Source organism: Euwallacea similis, chromosome 4, assembly GCF_039881205.1.
Source record: "Euwallacea similis isolate ESF13 chromosome 4, ESF131.1, whole genome shotgun sequence".
Taxonomy (NCBI): Eukaryota; Metazoa; Arthropoda; class Insecta; order Coleoptera; family Curculionidae; genus Euwallacea; species Euwallacea similis.
In genome coordinates, this window is record NC_089612.1 from 242,363 (window position 1) to 265,134 (window position 22,772).

Sequence of the window (22,772 nt, forward strand, 5' to 3'; positions counted from 1 at the left end):
GTTTTAAGTGTTCAAAATGTTATCCATTATTTTCTAAACAGTAATAAAGTCTGTTTTCAAACTCCTTTCTAACATTCACAAAAACTTCTACTTGAAATTTTCTACACGCAGCTATAATTCTTCTCTGTAATCCTTCCAACTTTTGAGGCTGGGTAACAGATGGTTATTTTGGTTTTTATTTGTTTATTTATATTTTTAAATTTATTTATTTAAACATTCCACTTGTAGTAAAAGCAGTAAGAAAAAGATTGTCGATTAAAAAAGGATGAAGGAATTATTGAATTTTTTGTTAAATTATTATCTATTGTACTCGCTTCGGTGGTACGTATACTAAAATTGGAACAATACAGAGAAGATTAGTATGGCCCCTGTTCAAGGATGAAGCGTTCCACATTTTTATAAATTAATTTGCCGACCACTGTTAGACTATGATGACATACTAAGGACAAATGCAACAGAAAAAAACTAAATAATATATCCCAACAACAGGAGAGATTGCACTAAGACTAATTACAAAAATAAGACACCTCGAAAACCCGTTACACAACCCACCCAACTAATTACTATACGAATGCACGCACATAACAAAAATAACCGAAAGGCTACTACAACTGCAGAACAAACGGAAGGACAATCTTCACAACTCGACTATACTAAAACCACTTTGCTTAACAAGACGGATAAGACAATCCCGCTTCCCCTTTCTGTCAAACACTCTGTTGGAATACTTCCAGCTTTAGATCATAAGTTTGGTTTGTAATAATGTTTGGTCTAAGTTAAGAATTTGTACCACGGGCAGAGAGACCAGGTTGATCAATAGCCTTTTTCCGAGGAAATAAAGATGATTTGTACTTTTTATTTTATTAAAAAAATATATTTTTTTAAATATTACTTGTTATAGTAAATTTTATTTCACGAGGCAAAGGTTGTGTGTTTATAAGGTATATTTACAAAAAAGGTATAAACACTTCTACAAAGAACTGAGATTGTTTTCACCTATGAAAAATGTGGAAGATGCTCAAGAACAGTAAAAATTTTTAATGAGGGGAATCCCAATACAAATTTGAAACATAAACACCTATTGGAATTATATAGTTGCTAAGTTTACTGAAACTGGTTCTATTTTCCGCAAGAAAAAAAATGTTATGTGCGTGTTTTGAATGAAGCTGTTCAAATTGAAGTTTTAGGCTCTCTCGTTGTTGAACCGATCAGCGCCGTTCGCATCATGGCACACTAAGTAGGAACGTCGTACGAAACAGTAAGGAAAACACTAAAGTTAAATAAATTCCACTCATATAAAATACACACTCTTCAATAACTTTTTAACGACAATTTTAACAGAAGGATTCAATTTTGTGAAATAATCACAGATTTTATAAATGAAAATCTAAATATTTTACAAAACATTTGCTTTAGTGATGACTGTACGTTTTTCCTTGATGGACATGGTAACAAACAGAATTGCCGATACTGGAGCGATGAAAATGCCTGATTGTTTAGAGAAAATAATACATGGTAACCACGAAGAGTAAATGTTGGAGCTGGTATTTTTGAGAATGATATTATCGGTCCTTTATTCATAGAGGAAGACAAAACTGGTGAACTCTACTTAAATCTGCTAGAAAAGGTAATAGACTCATCAATAATAACTAATTTAGTAAATCAAGATGATGCTTCTGGTAGTAGCGTTTTACAAAAATGAGTTGAAGATGGGGTTTTACCACACTATTTTCTTTCTGTTAGACAGTGGTTGCACGATAAGTTTCCTGGCAAATAGATTGGTCGAAGAGGACCAATTGAGTGACCATCACGATCGCCCTATTTAACACCTGTGGATTTTTTCTCTGGGGGCATCTTAAATCTGTTGTTTACAAAATCCAGGCTCAAGATTTGGAAGGATTGAGGAGAAGAATTATTGCTGCGTGTAGGAAAATGCAAGTAGAAGTGTTTCTGAATGTTAGAGCGGAGTTTGAAAGCAGACGTTATTACTTTGTTAGTTTAGAAAATAATTAACAACATTTTGAACACTTAGTACATTAATAAACCTTTTTTGTACAATACAGTTGATACGTACGCTGGTTTACGGTTTGGACATGATTTTTCGAAAACCTCTTAATGAAAAAGGAAACAGATGCATTTAGAAAGATAATTAAAAGACCTTTCAAATCAGGTATAACTCAACCCCCCTTCGTATTTAAAATTTTAGTATTTTCCACCTTCGCTAGAAGGTGCATGCAATTTAATAGAAAACCGACTTAAATAATGTCCCTCTTAAAAATGAAATTGACGTGTTTTTGCATATTTATATATTTTCTATAACGTTCGAAACATCGAGGGTGGTTCGTTTTCAAATTGACACGCTGTATGTGTAAACGGGTCGCCAAAATTGCCCGACTAAACGTTCGCCACTGGTGGTTAGTATCGTCTTATTGTCGGATGACGGATGCATGAGAAGAAAGCCTGTACTAGTGAAACTATCCGGAACGTAACTGTAGACTTCCCATAGCAAGACTATGGCGAATAAATCATTTTCCTTGAAAATTAGAAAAACTTCATAGATGTCGACAAAAAGTTTTATGAAGCTGAACGTGACATACGGAGCGTTCAAACACTCGTCAAGTCTAAGCTTTTTAAGTTGCCGAAAACTTCCGGACTCGGTGGACTTTCTGGGCCTTTTTACTTAATAAACAGTTTCCGCTCTCTGGAAAGTGTGTTCGGAACTCCAGCCGAGCCGACCACCCACCACACATCCGTCATGTGCAATTTTCTAGAGAGAAATTGTCGGAAAAGGCATGTTCTCGCCTTCTCAAAAGTATTGTGTGGAAATACATTCAGATGCGAAAGGGATTTTGCCCCCGACAAAAAGCCGCTGCCTGGGGTGGCTTGAGGTTTTATTGTTGGTTACTTCTGTGAACGTGTTTCGAGGACTTTCCGGAACAATGAACTTTAAGAATTTGATTAAAACTGAAACGAAATGAAAACGCAAACTCTGTAGGTGTAAACTTTTCGTGACATATCGAATGGCTGGAGGTCCCATATTAGTTCAATTTAACTCCATTATGCTCGATCAGCAAGGTGTAGGTAACAAATTGTCATTCAAGCAGATTGGCAGGCCTACGAGCGGAGCCATTAATTTCAGACGTCAGGTGTGACAACCGGCATCTTGTTTAGTACAAATAGTGTGGGAATTAATGATGTCCCGGTTGCTCGTAATACCATTCCAGGGGTAAGGTGTTAGAAAACCCGCTTTTTGTTCCGTGTATTCGATATTTCAGTTTGGCAGTTGTGAGTTAATGTAATTGGTGAACTTCCTCTTAACGGGTATTAAAATCTTGTCTAACAGTCTCAGTATTGTGACCATTCATGTATTTCCAGTATTGCTGATAGAGGTGCGCCCTTCGTAATTTTTACAGTTTTTCAAATGTATTTTCAGTGTTTTCCTTTCGGTTTTAACAAGACATTTAACTATGATAGTCGCTCAGATTTTCACATTTGACCAAAGCTTTGTTAAAAATCTACGTTTTAGTTGAAAAGTGAGATCTCACTTACAATATTGCTAGAAAGCTTTAAATTTGCAATATATTTTCACATAATTTGATGGATGCTAGATAATGGTATGATTTTAACATCTAAGAGCACCTATGAGGTTCTCCTAAGAAGATGAAATTTGTATGCAATAGACAAAGTTACGCTCCGAATTTGGCTTGTCATATTATCATTTGCCACATTATCAGTTAATTAAACGACTATTTCAGTCTTGGAGTCTTGTCAAATGAAACTTTAACAATATTGTCAGATGAACAATGCTCACAATGCTCAGTTAGGTCGTAAAGAGGTTTTGTTCTGGTTTTATCCGATCTGCCCCAAATTCGAATCCTCTCAATATGAGGATTTCGATAATTATTAGAGATAGAACATTCTACCTTTTTAATATCCGAATTCTTATTTAATTCGGTGATATTTTATACTTTCAAAAAAACTTTTAATTTTATGAAATTTGCTACTTTAGATTGGATTTCCCTTCTAAACTTATTTTACCGAAACTTTACTTCCCTTTGTCGATACAAATGCACATAATTTCCATAATCAAATAAAAACATAATCCGGCCTCATTTCTTAACGTTGTTTTCCATCTGAATTTCAAGAGTAGTAATATTTGGATGCCGACGTTCGTATTTTCGCGCGTTTATAGCTTCATAAATAATATCAGGGGGACCCAGAAAGACAAAGAAGATAAGGGTATGTATGTATGCACGTAATAAAAACTGCGTGGGTTTACGGTGAACAATTTATTTTCTGATTTATGTCGCATCTCGAAAATAATATCACTCTTTAGATGACATTTGTATTGGATTTTTGGATGAACCTGCTTTACGTCAGCGTTTTTGATTGAGCATAGAGCAAAATTAACATAAATCAATCAGTGATATTTGAAATTCTTCTACCAAAATTTATGATATATCATGAATGATAGAGATATCCATATGCGGCAATGTTCCCTTGAATAATAAATCAAAAGGGCAATTAATGCTAATAGCTACTGATATATTAAAATTTAAAATTCCTCAAGCTACTACTGATTTACTCTCCTCGGATGTATATTCCATATTATTTGTTCGCTAATTTCAGCAATTGCTTTCAGCTTCCCTCTGTGCTGATTTTAATTGTGTTAACGAACGTATCCCCCTTGCTGCTAAATTAATTACTTACATACACAGATTTGTATTGATGAAGAGCACACAAGCGATATGTTAGTAGGGTTTATGACTGAATCGAAGTACTAATCTAACAGGTAATCATCTCTTTTGGATTCAATTAAAGCTTTTCTCCATACACCCCCCTCTGGCACTGAACAAATTTCATTAACGAACGTATCGAGTTACTGTAAATGGCTTTCAAAGCCTAAATTATATTTTCGCGTTTTGATTGACAATGCTGAGCATGGAAGTTTTCCTGCCCTAGAATATTGGGCAACTTCACTTATTTTGTTAACATTTACGTGGTTTAATGGAATTATCTCCTGTAGCGCTTCATGAAAGTTATAGGGGAGACGAGGCGTATCGAATTTACAACTCTCGTTAACCATATTATGTATATTGTATACTGTTCCTAAGAAAAACGAGGGAGGGTCGTTTGGAAACTCCTCGATTCTTTAGCGATCGTTCAACTTCTAACTTCATCCGACGAGTATAAAATTTAGAAGTCCGATTACGCTCTTATATTACATTTTTATTATCCTTTGAGTGTGCTTATCTGTAAGTAGCTCATTTATTTTAATTTCAAATTTATATGACGTCCTTAAGGGCCTTACGAGAAGTATTTCTGCTTTCTGGAAGACTGAGTATAACTAATGTCTTAAGGCACCGAAAGAGCTCTTGAGATTTTCTCATAAATCCGATTTTTCGAGAGATGAGTTTGTGCTAAAGTCTTTTACGTTAAAAGCCAGATAGAAATATCGCCTAATCAAGTATGCATGCCTGCCCAGTACATACAGGGTAGCTTTTATATATGATTATTATTTAGGCCGATCTAAATTGTGCAGAATGTTCCGCAAGACCTCCCACCAAAAAACAAACATAATTTAACAATACCACGCTATTTTTAAATATTTTGTGTATTTTTCTCCAATTTTAAAATATGTGCAGTACTTCTTTCAATGCAATTGCCATTTAATTTTTGCTGAAAGACACATCGATAGATTATCCATGTATAGTTAAGGCTCCCAGTAGAGCCAAAAATAACTTTGATCACAATATATCTCGAAAAGGGTTAAATGTACGGTTGCAGTATGTTATTCATACTTTATTTAGAATATTAATATTAATTAAATAAATAGAGAATTGCATTAGAAGGGACGAAACTTTCCTTTACTGTAATTCTAGTCACAAAATTTCTTTATAAGGAAATAAAGTTGAAATACTTCCAATTCTTTGCCTTAACATTTTTTTTTAGCTATCTTAGTCTAGCATCCACTTTTTACATACCCAAAAACATCCCTGTATAGTGATGTATTTTTTTATCTTTACTTTGTAATCTCCAAAGTTACACATTGCACGGTCACTTTGTTAGCCATCCAACAATACACTTTTCTGCATTCAAAATATGCTCTAATGGCGTATAATAGTAGCACAAAGCAAACAGAAGAAACCATAAACGTTATGGACAATGATAGTTCGTTGGAAACAACGCTACACTTTAATTAAAGTAGGTCAGGAAGTGGGGGCGGGAAATAAGGGCAGGAAGTAGAGGTATATAATATGATATTTCCCAACCTCTAATGGGATTAGTAATGTGAATATTACATGTATGGTAGTAAATAATAAATAAATAATTAGTTTCAAGTTGAATGTAGCGCCTGTGGGGAGACATTCACTTGACATATTTACCACAAGCATGCATCTGTACACACTTTCCAATTTCCAGAAACCAAATTTACATTATCAACATCTGTCTACAGAATATGAATAAACATAGAGGGTGTTTGGAAAAGTTGGTGCAAGACTTAAAGATGTGAATGTAAAGTCGAAAATAGTAAAAAAAATTCTATAAATATTGGTCCTATGAAGCATTGTTACTAAGATATGACCCTCCGAAGGAGTCCTATCATTTGAATATTTGTTGTCTTTTTGATTAAACTAATGGAATGAAAATTGTAAGTAATAATCATACCATAAGGGTATTAACTATCATAAGTTTCATCAAAATCGACTATAAATAAGAGTAGTTTTTTAACTACTATTAACAGACATTTTTCGTAAAAAAGCAGATAATTATCCTTAGGTTTCCATTAATTTTTAACTGAAGTAACTCGCAAATAAGTAAAAAATTGCTTAGAAATTAGCAAAAAGAGAAAATCCTTACATCTTTAAGATGGCATAGTAGGACAACTTAGAATATCGAGGTATTTCTTGGCGCAGAATACTATCAAAATATCAATGCTTAGCAAGCAAACTGAATAAAATTGTTATCTTTTTCAATTTATTTAGATTTAGTTTAAATTCTTATCAGCCCTTTCATGTACTCAACATCATTCAGAACTCAATAATATTTGGATTTCTTGCAAATGGTTGCTTGATGATCCTTTCAAATCCCCATCATCTTTTCATTTCAAGCTGCGATCCAGAATCCTCATCAGATCAATCGGATCTAATTTGAAAAATTAAAACATACCGTTTGACTAGCTATTTATGCCCCCCTATTCCTGCCGGGATAGCCCCAATTAACTATATTGTCCCTAATCAGCAGTAAATCGGCAACAAATTGTTATCACTCAATTTGACGGTTCTGTAAGTAGCCCATTAATTTTATCGCGTCAGGGGGCGACAAGAGGCATCCTGCATGGAACAAGGTGTAGGAATTAACGAGTTCTTGCTTTGATTCCGTGATTTATTTTAGGGCTGGTTTTGGAGTAGTAAACAATCCGGAAACTCAGCGCTAAAAGGGTTGTTATTTCCTGTGTCGGTTAATCGATAGTGAAGTCGGAAGGCGGTTAAAAAGTCACCGCATTAATTTGTCTAAATTCTAATTTAATCTCAGTAACTTGCTGCTACGTTGTGAAATTGTTTGCCTCTCATCCACGACCAGGATAAGACCGGGGCGTATCAAATTTAAAGCTAAATGGACTGAAAATCATTTTACGGTGTCGCTGTGTACACTTGAAATTCGGTCTTATCGGATTTTCGCGCTTTCGAACTTACTAAATCTCGTAAACTATATCGCAGTTATTCAGAGTGACCCAAATCTAGTTTATACATAAATTCGATTTTATAAATGACGTAGTTTTCGAGGGGAATTCACTGGAAGTGGACGAATGATTTCACTCAAAGTCCATTTCTTCACGTCATTCTAAAAGTGGTTTCGTAGTTTTGCTATTTTTCTCAACATACACATCAAATATGTAAAGAATCTGTTCTTTTCTTTAAATTTCTCACGTTTAAGAAGGTGTTAAGTGTAGATATACTTTGTCGAATCTTTCCGGTCAATTTAGTTGAAAGTACGACACCTTAGTGGGGGGGGGGGGGGGGGGGGGGGCGTGGAATTACTGCTACAATGTTAGTGGCTTACTTCTCTCGGCTTAATGGCAATTTAAAGACTATTGCACTAACGATTACTGGGGGATGAAAATGTTCTGGCATAGAGGTTCTTAATAATATAAATGGACGTTGATACCAATTTTGGCATTTTATAGCGTATCAGGTTGTATTGAAGGGTGATTTACAATTAATGGAAGATACTCTTAATTAAGGTGGGTGGTTAGGAAACTACAGAAATAATACGAGTAGCTAATGGCTTTTCACTGATGATTACGTTTCCTCGAAATGGAATTATGCCTCCTGGTTCGATAAGGCTAAAACAACGGATGTCAGAAATATACTAAAACGAAATAATTCTCTCCAAGTATATTAAGCTACAGAAGTTCAGAAAAGGGGGAACGTTCAGTCAACGTGCCACAAAAGTTTTCTCGGAATTTCTTGTAGCCCGGATGTAAGCGGAAAGCACTCGGAAAAGTTGATGTTTAAAAATAGATTTTTCAGGAAACCGAAACCCAGAAGCTTAGCAACTTACAATTTAATCGTTCTTGTAAATTCAGGCTGACGAGAACTTAAGTTTTTTAGAGGAATTGGCTCGATTTGCTCATTTCAACGCAACTTTCTTGACCCTATATTTTTAAGCTGTTTAATTCCTTCTGACCCTTTTGCTACAGTTATTGAATCAAATAAGATAGAGGGTATTTATAAACCAAACCAAGGGACGCGTGGAGGTTCAATCGCAAAAAATAAAAATTATTTCGTATAAAGAAAACCGTTGAAATTAATGGAAATATGAGAACATTTCTGTCACCATTTTTCAGACATTTGCGAAAGTATCTAGGAATGGAGATGATTTTCCCTTCGGAAGTGCTCGTGTTTCAAGTGTTCCAATTTTAAACCTTATTTTGAGTAATATGGGTTGATGTGGATTGACCTTTTCAGGGGGAACGTTGCGGATTTAGGGAAAAGGGAAAACAAAAAAGAAGGACATATACTGACAAATTTCACGCAATTTTCCCCTAAACTTAAAAGGGGATGTTTCCTCTCACATAAACTGAAATTCAATTGAAAGCGTTACTAATATTCTGCATTAATACCACCAACAACAGTATTTCCATCACTTATCTTTGCTGCAATCGATACGTCTGATTTATTCGTTAGAGTCACTACTAAAACTCGTTATGTTTGCTCGATGAACGTCATGGGCAAATTTATTCAGCCTCATTCTATATAAAAATATTATAATACTGTACTAAAACTAATGCTTCGAAAAACTGAGTGAACCTTATGATCTAATTTACTGAATTTCCATTTTTGTCGGCGCACTCAGAAAAGAGGAAATAAAGTGCAATTGTAAGTTTCCATAAGAAACGAAAACGAGACAGGTGATATGAAACTAGATTTATGTCGGGTAGACATTTTCTTGATTTTCCTCTGTTTTTCTCCTATATTTGTCGCTCGAGAGTCCCACGTTCGGAATTTTTCCAGTTTGCTGGCCATTTACGGAATGCATAATCACGTAATATTCCGACTGATAAATATTTCATAAAGCTGCCGTTAGAGATAAAGGAACACGTAAAATACGACGTGTTTACTGAAAATTAGATTTTATTGACGACATTCCTGTTGTATATCCGGAGAGAAACCGCAATTTTTGTGCAAATTAGATGACATAAATCTGGTTTACTTCTGAATTAAATTACATCTTTGTATTTCTGCAATGAGGAAAATTGCATGAACCGAGCTCCAATTAAAATAAGCCTCAAAGAGAGGGTAACGAGAGTTTCAGTAATTCACTTTTTTTGCTAAGTGATATATGACACTCATCTTAGGACGTGGCACTGATTAATGGAATGAGTGATAGACGATGAGTTTCCACAATTTATTGCCAGTGAGGCACAAAAGATATGTCTCGTTGGTAAATATCTGGAAAAACTTAATGAAACATAAAAGTAGGAAACGGTGGAGACAAATCGCTCTCTACGATTTGGTGACGTCGGCGGTATCTTTCTCGGGATTGTTTGCATTTGTGGATGCACCCCTATTGAGTTAATTCATTCAGGAGATGGGATTTAACGTTTGTTAGATGATTTTGTTTTGTGTCACTTTCACCCTACAGTTTTGGTAACTTTAGACTTGCACATACTGAGTCTTTTTGAAAAAGCCACATTACCAATTTCCAGCAAATTTAATATAATATTCCTTTTATTCAAAGCGGTGTGCGGCAATAGAATCCCGTTCTAACTATTTGGAATTTTCTTATCTCCAAGGCGTCTCCAAGTTAAATTATTTATCCGACACCTCACGTCGTTACCGTAAGTGAGCGGAATTTTAACCATCGAATAAGAATTTTTTAGTGCGAATAGACTAAGCTTATCTAAGAGAGGGTTTATTTATATTCCCGAGGCGCGGCGACAAACTTATGTCTGAGGCACGTCCATTTAAGTTTTGTATTTGCGCCCAAGTGATTTCGTTTTAGGTCAGAAAATGAGGGTAAATAAATGCAGTAATGGAAGGGAAAATAACGTGGAAACGTGTTGGAAAACAGTGTAAATGTTGTGTCTTTAAAATTGTTAAAAATAAACCCGCTGATTTTGTGTGTATTGTGAATTTTCAATCATATCTGCATAGTGCGCAGAAATTGAATAAAACTATGTTTTTGATGAGATTTCTGGCAAACTCGGGTATCCAACGTGTGCATTCAGTGCGACAGTATGACCTCCATGCTATATTCGTCTCTTTAACACGTTACCATATTTCGCAATAAAACAAGGAGAGTAAAAAAAGTCTTTCATAATGCTGCATCGACTGTACATGGGTGCGGGTAACCGAATACACCATTAAATGCGGTAAATAAAGCAATTTTACAAAATAAAATGCATAAAATAACTTACAGAGTGCAAATTGTTTTGGCGTCTTTATTATATTATTGATCAATATCTGTCAAACATTTTTGACGTTCTCTTTACATTTGACGTTATTCTTGACAGTTTTTCGACGTTTGCCAGAGTATCTGTCAAAATATGTATATATGTTTTTCATCACCTGTTACACTTTTAATACCTACTGAAATCTTCGAGAGTTTCCGACACTTCTCGTTATTTTTAATACTTTCAGTATGTATGTACGAGTATCTAGGAATTTATCAATACGAGTTATTGGGCATCATCGAAACAATAAATCTACTAGCGTATTCAATGAAACTTGTAGTTGCTAAGCATCCATGTATAGCCTGAAAATCCTAAGAATGTAAGATAAATTTAATACTTAACTCGAATGTTACGGTTGTGAGCAGGAATGGCGGCGTATCGTTGAGACTTAATAAATCTCCTTGCAAATGCAGGAAGGTTGGAAAATACTTAATTCTCCATTGAATGCTTATAGATGGTTATAGATAGATAGATGGTTATAGATGGATAGATGGTTATAGATAGATAGATGGTTATAGATGGATAGATGGTTATAGATAGATGCTTATAGATGGTAAAAATCTAAAAAATTAATTTGTATATAAATGTATGTGTGTCAAAAGACCGAAAAGATGAGCTCAGTTGCCTAATTAACTCGGAAAACATGAGTAACAATCGCAGAGTCACCCAAAGTTAATAAATCTATTCGAGAATACAATAGAGCTTAACAATTTACAACTTCTAAATGAAGAGCTCTAAAAAGTTCCTTTTTTGGAAGGGGTGAATGTCTACATGTACCCTGGATATTCAAAAAAGCTTAATTTCATACTTAGCTCGGTGCTTATAAGCAAGGACAGCAAGGTGCCACCGACACTCAATAAATCTATTCACTAATTCGGAGAAATTTATACGTTTGCAACTCCTAAATGACGGATTATCGAGGGTTTTTTGAAAGAAATGCGCTTCAAATAAGTGCTCTTAGAATATGAAAAATATGAACTGGCTTCTTTATTTGTTTCAACATTTAGGAGCACGAGTCAGGATGCATCACCGAAGCTGAATAAATCTATTCAGGAGTACGACGAAGTTTAAAGATTCCCAACGCTGTACCAAACGGCTCCAGAAGGTTCTTTTTTGAAAGAGAGAAACACCTGCGTTCTCTTATAAACTTGAAAATATGAGTTAAATTCCCCGTTTAACTCGGAAGTTATGAGTAGGAGTAGTGAGGTAACGAACGAACATATGAGACAACAAATGAAGGGTTCTTTAGGTTAATTTTCTGGAAGAGAAACGTATATATAAATATGTATGTGTACCCTGAAAATATGAAATATGAGCAAGTTCCATAACTAGGTATGAATAGAAGTACCTGGAAAGCTCTTTCCCGTCTTGGACATAAAATATTACACAGAGTGTCAATGAAGTCTGGAATATCATTATGATCTTAAAAATTGCTTGAAAAAGTTGAGTTAAGCAGATTTTGAGATAATGACGATATTTTAGACTTTTTTGTGACTTTATGTGTTTAATGAATGTCGTTTGTTGTTAGAGGGGGAAGGATGAAGATAAGAGAAACTTTTGTAATGTTGGTCGTTGGTTCGTTTATTAATTACTTTTTCTCCTTAGATCAGTTTTTTTAGATCAGCCAGGCTACTGAAAGAAAAATAATTTTCACAACGCCTCCTTGGCAATAATTCAGTGGATTTGCCAATCGAAGTTATTTTCTTTTAATTAAAACCCCTTGGACCAGCAATTAATTTGTAATTACTCGCCAGATTTAATTATTTTCTGGATTTATTTACTCAGAGGCAGTTTCCATACCAATAATAATTAATTGTAAGGTAAACGCATTTTTATTTTAAAACCTCAAATGTTCAATGGTTTAATTAATTTGATTATTTAATTGTAGCTGGTAACGAAGGTTTGTAATTGAATTATAAAAACGGAGATCTGCAACTCATCCGCCCTTTTTTAAAACCAATCGCTAATTCCCGCTAATTATGCCGTGCAATCCGACATTTAAAAGGGGGATTTCGTCTCAAAAAGGCCAATTAATAATTATCTCTAGGCAAATATAAAATGGAGCGAAGCGATGAAAAATGGAATTAATTTTTATGCCGCCAATTTGCAATTCAATCCCCAGGAAGGCTGCAGAAAGATCCCGAATTAGAAACTCATATTAAGCCATTTATTAGACGAAGGTGATGATGGATCGGGGGAATTTAGTGATTTTTTGATATAATCACCTGTTGCAAATGATTTTTTATTGTAAGGCACTAACTTCTCTTTTTGCTTCCGGAATACGCAGTTACTTTTATTCCTATTTTTAACCACCAATATATTGAGCAGCGCTTTGATGATGAAAATGAATTTCTGGCGATATTTTTGGGACATATCGGTCTAAATTTACATTAACATTTTCTTAAAAATGTCTTTTATCTTCTCATCCCACATCTGTCGGCAAGACCTCCTAGGAGGGGAGGGGGGGGGGGGGGGGCTAGCAGGATTTGTAATTTAATGAAATGTAAATGAAACAATATCCCGTTGTTTAACATAACGAAGTTTATTCAGCAAATTCTCTTTGTCTCGAGAAGTTCAGGTTTCAGTTGTTAATTACGTTTTAAGTCACATTAATGCCTCTTTCGGCTTTAGTTTTCATTTCAGACTTTGCGAGTGTAGTTTGGAAGTTTGCCGTTTCGATTCCTGAAGAAGGGAATTTAAGCTAGTATTATCAGAGTTTTGAAGCGAAATTTGGGGCTTTAAAGAGGGTTTGTCTTATGTTTATATACAGGGTGGAGAATGCGCGTGGAATATCGTTAATGCCTCAAACCTTCTTTGACGTAATTTAATTAAATTGGGGGATTTGTATAAGCAGATGTACAGAACGTGATGGAGGAAACAGTTGTTCGAATTATTATACAAGGAAGGACATAAAAGTACGGTGAATGTCGAATATAACGACAGCGAGGGGACCAAGTAAAAAGGGTCGTTATGTTTGGTCGTCGTTACATCAAGACTTTTTTTTTATGATTAAAGAAACATGAAAAACACAAACATTTATTAAAAAAATTAAAAACTATAACAGCTAAATAGTAAAACGTAAATAATTAATGAAACTTAAACATTTTTTATATTTATGTATTTATGGTAAAAACACATCATTTATTCAAATATTCTGGTTTTTTTTCTTTTTGTAACGTATGTTAAAATAAATAAATTATTTTTTGTTTGTACGGAACTGATTTTATTCAAAAACCTTTTGTCACTAGAATAACTGGATGGTAGCTTAAAATCTTCATAATCCTCTGAGGTTTCATCACTTTCATCTGCGATTTATTGAACGGTGAGCACTTCGCTTGTAATTTATTCATCATATAAAGTACCGTTTGTTTCTAAGTGAAGATCAACATGTACAAAATCAGTCTATTATCCATCTGAAAATGTAAGATTTTCTGTTGTCAAAGTAACAACCACACCATCTTCTTTTTCAAAATCACTATTTATCCTTCTTGCCACTTTAGCTAAAGGAAGATCGTCCTTTTCAAAGTCGTCAGCTACTGGTGCTAATTGTAAACTTGTATGTTTAAAACAATTCGTAATTATTTGAGGTGATACTCTATTCCATGCTTTAAAAATCATTGATATTGCATCCAAAAGATTAATAGCACGCTGTTTATTTAGCTGATTGTTTTTAATAATATCCTTTAACTGGAACTTCCTAAAATGAACTTTCATTGATCTTATAATTCCTTGGTCAATCGGCAGAATAACTGATGTTTGGTGGGATATATCGAACGTTAATATTCTCTAAAGACATTTTTGGGTGCACTGGACAATTATCTACTAATAGCAATTTTTTTTCTTTTTTTTTAATTCAGTGTCTCAACCTTGCAAATATTTTATAAATAGATCTAACGTTATCCAGGTTTGTTTATTAGAAATGTAGAACACAAGTAACGACTTGATATTCTTGAAATAGCGAGGGTGTTTTGATTTTTCAATATCAATCAACTTACGTTTTTCTGATTCTATCATACTAGTAGCAACAAAAAGAGTACCTTTTTCCTTGGACATTTTTCCACCTGCGTACTTCTCTCCTTTTAATTTTAGTGTATGTAATCAACTCATCAAAAACAACTACATCAAAAATGTATTTTGTGCGGACGTTAAAAGTGACTTCTTAATAGGCAAACTTTTTTTATAATGAGGTAAATGCAAATTCAACCAAACGATCGAATTTCCGTCGCTAGATAAAACTTGCCGTTATAACTGACATTGTTATTCGCGACTTTCACCGTAATTCTTTTCAATTTTTTAATGGAACGCCCTGTTTATATTTTTATTGCTATCCGTAGAACTCATTGAGTCGAATTAAGTGGTAAAAAGATTAAAATATGAAAACAAAAGGACTAAGAATAGTAATAGCAATTAATTTTAAACTAAAAATTAATTAACTTCATTTGTCGCTTGGGATAGTGTTAATTGCTCTTATTTATTACACTTAAATTTGCTTTTACAAGGAGTTCTGCTGATATCAATAAATATATAGCAGAGTATGATATTAAAAAAGTACAATTACCTACGTTTATGTTTTTCTCGTTCAATAAATTATACTTTTTGAGATATTAATGATATTCTAGGCTGAGTTTCCACCCTGTGTAATAATTCAAGAATATTTCTTTTCATGCTACAAAAAACCAACTTTACTTTGTAAAAGTTGCTTGAAACTTTTATCGTCTACTACTGTCGTAAGAATACAAAATTCCCGTCTTTTCTGGGAATAGCTCAAGTGTACCTTGAGCAAAGAAAACCTATTCCAAAGTTGGCATTCTCTTCAAAATTCCAGTCACCTACGTTAATGTCCTGAGGAGACCGATAAATAAGTTGGCTTGGAGACTTTTTAAACCCAGCGAAACAAAATTAGTCAGCGGGGGTTTCAACTTGATAGTTTATGGAAGCATAAAGTTTACTTATCGCCGACGATAATAATTGAAAAATGGTTTATGGCACTCCGTTTTGCTCAAGTATTCTATTAATGGGGTCGAAAGAACTCGTTTAAAGCCGTCATTAATCGCGGGATATTCGAAACTTCGAAAATCGCAAACAAGCTTAAAGTTTGCAACTTGCAAAGCTTTATTGCATTGTTTTCGACCAACCTAACAAAAACTTCTTAGAGACAGAAAGAGCCATAATAATTCAACTAGGAAACTCCTGAAAAGTGACAAAAATCATCGTCCTGTATTGCATTAGGAGGGCTTTTGAAGTTAAATGTAGCTTCACTAAGTTATTTATATTTTGCTTCGTGTCAGGCGGAAACAATAGTTGCTCTTATTCGGCTTAGTTATGTATTTCCAACTCAAGGAAATATAACTATGCTCGAATTAAAAAAAATATTCTTGTTCATTAGGTGATTTCTTAGATATACTTATAATCGTTATTTAAATAGCAAGCGAAGAAAATAACTTTTAACGCATGAGCCCTAGACTGGGATGGTAATCATGTGTGTGCGTTAAGAAACTTTTTTTGCGAATTATGTACGTTATTTTTCCTACGACAATGAAAAATGTGCAAAAAAATTACAGGAAAAAAGTTTACCACATCGGGACTTGTCTCCGGGCCATCGTAGCGAGAATCCGACAATGTTTATCGTTCATAATGGATGACTAGGCGATTCTTTCGAGAATTCATTACATTTTGGTTTTATTATCGAAATTAAATGTGTTTAATTATGTAAAAAAAGTGAGTATAATTGACAGTAATAATTTAAAGTTAGCAGCAATGTTAATTAATAGCACCATAATTCTTTCAGGCAGAGTAGTTGATTGCGTTGCATTCATCATTCATTTGTTTTTCCTAACACACTCGTGTGTTAGCATTTGTTTTCGTGACTACTCTCTTCGTTGGTTATATTTACTTTCGTAACGGTTCAGTGCAAGGTATTTTTCAAGAGCTAGACAAGTTTATTTCCACGTCTCTTGAAAATGAGGTTCACCTGCGTCAATGTCATGCAAAAGCGAATAATTAATTTTACTTGGAAACTTCTTGAGAATAGTTGAGCCGAAATAGATTGGTAAAGAGAAAATTTTCAGGTTGGTAAGTTTTCTTCCCGCGAACACCTAAAAAAGTAGACCATATGCAAAAATAGCAAAAATATATTAATTTCGATGATAACATAATAGCATATGTAGATCCGTGTCGATGAAGGCAAAGTAATGCCAGATTTCTTCTACGATGATCCCGGTTCGTGTCCCTATTGGGCAAACCTTTTTTTTCGTATATGGTCCACCACCATAGGAAAAATAGTGGATACAATTAGGAAAAGAATTCCTAACACATTCGAATAATTACGGCCCTCGCCGTTCTCTTATACTGTATTGCATCAATCAATTTCATTCAAATTTTATCTGTATTATTCCCATGTCCACCCACTCGCTGCGTAAATTATTTGTATCCAGAATCAACCAACACAATACTATTCTTTAAATTTCGTTTTTCTCTTGGCGTTTCATTTAGCAACAAAAAACATGATTTAGCTTTGTGTCAGCTTAACCGAAAACAGTCTTTCTTTTTCCGCCAATCCGTCATTTATTGTGGCATTCCAGACAAAAACAATACCATAAAGCCTTTTAATTCTCCAACTTTTAAATCCCTAGGTCAGCCAAGACTGCAACGAGTACAAAGTTTTCCTTTCAAGTCTGGAAGTAATGGTGTTGTTATGACTGGTGTTTTCGTTTACCGAAATTTGTATGCTCTTATTGACCTTGATAAAGTGATTTTCAAAAGGGTTTATTGTTAGTTATTTACCTAATGAACGAACGATGCAAATCTTAACGCATAAGTGTGAAATATTGCGAACGATTCGCAAGCGAGAGCGCCAATTACTTTAATGTGTTAAGACACTTTTTTGAGACTTATACAGTATTTTTCTTGCTAATGGATCATATACAAAGAAAGTTTACTTGTGTGGGAATGTAACCCTGATCTCTATTGCAGTGGAAATTCGACAATTTATTATTGCAGATCTGGCATGATCACCTTCACAACGCTTAGCTTTGAAGGTCCGAAGGGTGTAAACAGGTCATTAGCATCGAGACATATTTTATCAATAGTATGTACCAGTATGTTACTAATGCTTTTATATAGAGTATTTCATTGCGCCTTGGCTAATTTATTTAATTTCTAGCATATATCTGCGTTAGAATTGGCTATTTGTTGCTCCATATTGTTATATGAAAATTTTTCCAGCGCATATTAAATCCACACTTGCTTTTAATATGCAGATAACCCTGTTATTCAATTTGCTAAACGTTACATAAATATGTCACGAACTTGCCAGGAAGTCTCGGCTTCAACTGGTCTGACGTTGATGGCTCCAAGTAGGTCTCCTCCAAGCCAATCCGCATTATCATAATATTCGGAGATGTCCGCGTTTCGGCGACGCTAAAAGTGCCATTTTGTGTAAATACGCAATAAAAAATTGCAATTTTATTACACTTTTCCCTCGACTAATGCAATATTTATTTTTTTCCTGCCACGTTGAGTAGCATTCTTTCCGCGCCCTGCAGGTTAAATTTTAACCTAAACGAGCACTCGAGGCGAGGATGGAGGAAAAATTTTGTACAGGGTTTCGTTTTACTCGTGATGCTTTATGATTGCTGGTATATCGTATTTTCTATTCGGATGACTTATTCCTTAAGGGGTACGCGAAGTGCCAGTCAGGGGAAGTGCACCATACTTCAAGGCAGGCAGGTTATATCGCTCTCTTAGTTTAATTTTTCTCCTAAAAATGGCTTTAGGACTCTACGATACAGTTTTTTATGAGCTGAACTCAAAGCTCTAATCAATCTTTTATTCCAATTTGTCTCCAGTTAAATATAATATTTTCATCGAAACCAGTTCGGGAAATTCAATTAGTCTTATTTATACACCCTCCGTCTTGAAAATTATAGGCAGGAAAGACCTTTCTCATATTACCTTCGTGGATTACCGTCTTGCAGGATGATTTCTAATAAATTCCCCTCGAAAGGAAAAATTCGCCTTGTCAAACGCAAATGGCATAACATAAAAGATATATTATTTTACGTTAGGAAGGAATTGCAAAGCACTCATTTAGAGAAGTGGGCCTGCCGCAAAATATGAAAGTTTCCACTCACGCGTTGCGTATTACGCAAATTACCTCACAGAAACTTTTGTTGGGAATTGACGTCATTAAGCGGATTTGATGGGACACGGTTAAAGGTAAAAGACCTACATTGCAATCTGCTTCTTTTGGAAATTAGTAAAACGAGAAGTGTAGCGAGAAGGAAGGGAGTTCTTTTCGAAGATGTACATTTTCGAAAATTATTTTTACTCAATAACTAACGAGATCTCAAAATTATATTCACGCCACTTACCATTCGTGTAACAATTATGAGTAAAACCGCCATTAACGTCTTAGCCTCGGTCTTATCTCGGTTTAACGGGCACTTAAATAGGATAAATTTTATTAATTTCCCTGTATAATTTATGCTGTAAATTTGTTTTTATTATGGTTTACTCGACGTAATCATTGTTTGCCTGTTTTATACGAAGAAGGGAAATCGTTAACACATAAATAATACGGTCTATAATTCTGCTTGTTGAAAAGTCTTTGGAGACGTTTTCGTTAGCATTAAATTACCAGAGCGATAATTAGTTCCCAAACTGTCTTATCTCTAGGGTGACTTCGATTAGGTAACCAACACCGGCATATGGCAATTACTCAAATTAAGAAAGGGATCAAAGAAAATTAAGATAGGTGCATTTATTTCAAAATGTCTAACTCTGTTTTGCAAATTTTCGCACTGACGATGGATTGAATTTAGGTTGGAATTCTAGACCAAAAAGAAAGTATTGCAAAAAGACTAGACGATGATTAAGTGCAGAGGCGTACTGGATAGGATTAGCCGTGTTGGTGAAATTGTTGTTGTTGCGAGTTTCAATTTTCAACCAGTAAGAAAACAAATTGAAAAATAAGTCTAAAATTGTTTTAAAATTAGGTTTCGTTCTCTTCAGATATCGAAATTTGAGTTACCCCAACTAATCTTTGAGACCCGGAAGAAGCAAACATGTTAGAGGGCTCCCGCGAAGATCTGGCTTATTTTTACATGAGCTTTTCCACAAAAGAAGGTTCAAAAAGACAAAAAACATGTAATACCCTTACCCACCGCTTCTGTCCCATCTTTTACATCTAATAATAATCTCTCAATAGCAACAAAGACAACTACAGTAACAACAATAAAGACAACAACATCCCAAACTCCAATGCCTACGCATAGCTTGTTGTGCAATTACCCTTTATGTTATAATCTGTGACTTGATATCGTCTTTCTTTGTTGTCGTTGTCTTCGTTGCTGGTTAAGTTGTTTTTGTTATCGTTGCCACTAGGAACACTACTACACGTGTCAGATTCTCTCATAACGGGAAATGACATACATAAAAAGTTACGCGGAAGCGCAAGAGTTTGGGATATTGTTGTTGTCTTGTACAGATGTAGGAAAGTAGGTTCATTGAGTACCGAAAAAATTAATGCCCTCTACCCCTTTATCTTCATACGATTGCTGACTTATGCCTTTCTGGACTTCAAAGGTAAAGTTTCACTTAAGCGCTTATCCAACAAAACTAACAGCGAACCGCAGAACTCATCCGTAAAGCAAAACCTCTTCGCCTCGATGTTACAACTTTTCCCTGAAACTTTTTTGTATCTCTATTAATACTTGACAGTATCAAAAGCGACGTCATTAATTTAATTTTGAAGTTAACTGTCGCCTGCAACGCGTATCTTTCACCATATTAATCCGGACGTCACGGGCGCCATTTAAAAAGTCGCAAGATGAATAAGCTATTGAAAATTTGCTGCAAATTTAAATGATTAATTAAGAAAGACGTTGACGCCTTTCGAGGCAATAATTCAATAAGATGTGTACGGGGACGAGGTTAGCTCCCTCTTTGCCGATAATAACGTCATTGCGTTTATCGAGGATTAATTTTTAATATGGAGATGATTCAAGATTCATTAGAAGGAAACGCATTAATCCCGTTCTCCGGAGCTCACAGTTGGGCTTTCTGCTGAACTATGCGCTATCCTTCAAATGATCAGTTTTTGTTATGAACATAAAGCAGCTGCCCAGCGGTTGAGCAATTGTTATGTCTGCCGAATGCAGCCCTCAAAACCTCGGTTGATAACTATCACGGTTTTTTCTAGGGGCTCCCCGTATATTTTACGATTCTTCTGCTTTAAAGTTTAGAAAATATCGTAAAACTTTTGTGTTTATTTAGCATTTTGTTGCGTCTCGTATCGCTTTCGCAATAATCGATCCGTTCCATATCCGTGTTACGTAGGACAGCTCTTATACAAACAATTTGACTCAGCTTAGTGAAAATTGATTAAATTGAATCACTAGAACTTCGTAGTTATATAACACCATTGGGCGTATCCATAATATTCTGGAAACGCCGTATTAAATGGAAAATCAATCTTAAATCTGCGCTTAAAGGAACTTAGTCCAGCCGCAGAAACCCTCGAGCTGAGTCCCGTTTCAAACAGAGATCAGTGCTATTACTGACAACATAACAATTCAAGAGGGAAACTTAAATGAAGTTTAAAGGCCCATTCTTAAGGCGCACTCCACACAATAAAGTTCCCGAATTACAAGTTGGAATTAATGCAAAGCGGTCAGCTGAGTTTAGCACGTCATAGTCTCTATTGAGAATTGGGGCTTAATTGCTTTTCGAGTTACTCTCTTTGGATATGGTTTAGTTCGAAAACAATAGTTCTAAGCGGTTCAGGTGTGACCGGGGATTATTGTTTCTCTAAGAGTTATTCATATTTTAATAAAAAATCCCGGAATTAATCATCTCCATCCTCAGTGGTAACTTGATATATGCACGATCCTTTACAATCACCAACAGGTATAAATGCTCTTTTAATCTTAAAAAATTACACCTTATATAAAACTCGGGTCGGTTTAGGGTAGTTCAATATCTCTTCCTGGCACAATGGGTGAACAGGGATAAATCGCTTGTCTGGAAAAATTAAGAAAAATAAATCAGAGACTCAATGCCCTAATGGGTGATCTAATGGTCCCGTTACAACTGCGTCGACTATTACGTGTGGCCGTAGTGTGAAATGTTATCTAAATTGGGGGGGTGATTACAGGGAAGAAATTCGCCCGGATGATTTAACATGGTCCACATTAGTTTAACAACTGGTATTAGCAATGGGAGCAAATAGGTTTCGAGCATCTTCCGGGCACTTAAAATTGGGAAAAAGGAAGAAAATTGACTTTGTTCCAATTTTTTCTCAGCAAAATTCCGACATTGTGTAATAACCTGAAAGGTATGAATGAAACGGACGGTGAAATTCCTAACAAACCATGTGAGTGCGGTCCTTAAAAATTTTTGCCATCACGTTCGTATAAAATTTGCATTTGCGATTCAGCAGAGTGAAAATATGATTTATGGTTTCATTTATTCTTACATGGCGATCGCAGGAATATATTCGAAATGTCCTAAAGGTTTTATGCATACTTCAAATATCTTTCTGGCATAGAGTTTTATGTGTAGCAGTAAATTGGATTATGCACAATTTCACGGGGATTTTGAGTAATTTCGAATTTACGTGCAATTATTCAAGAAATCAGACATGGAAATGGTAGTATAGATTTCAGATTTTCAGACACATGATTCGACAAAGTACCAGGAGTCCAAAAAAGGGATAAGTTGCAAAAAGTTTTAGTGCATAATTTGGTTCTTCGTGAATCATTCAAAGAGAAAAATTGATTAAATTTCTGTAATATTTAATATCGACATAAAA

The 22,772-nt window shown here is 34.9% G+C and overlaps 1 pseudogene; it reads left to right on the top strand.

The window, feature by feature from the left end:
- The first annotated feature begins 306 nt into the window (after positions 1–306).
- On the top strand, positions 307–398 carry LOC136408770 (U6 spliceosomal RNA; annotated as a pseudogene).
- The last annotated feature ends 22,374 nt before the right edge of the window (positions 399–22,772 follow it).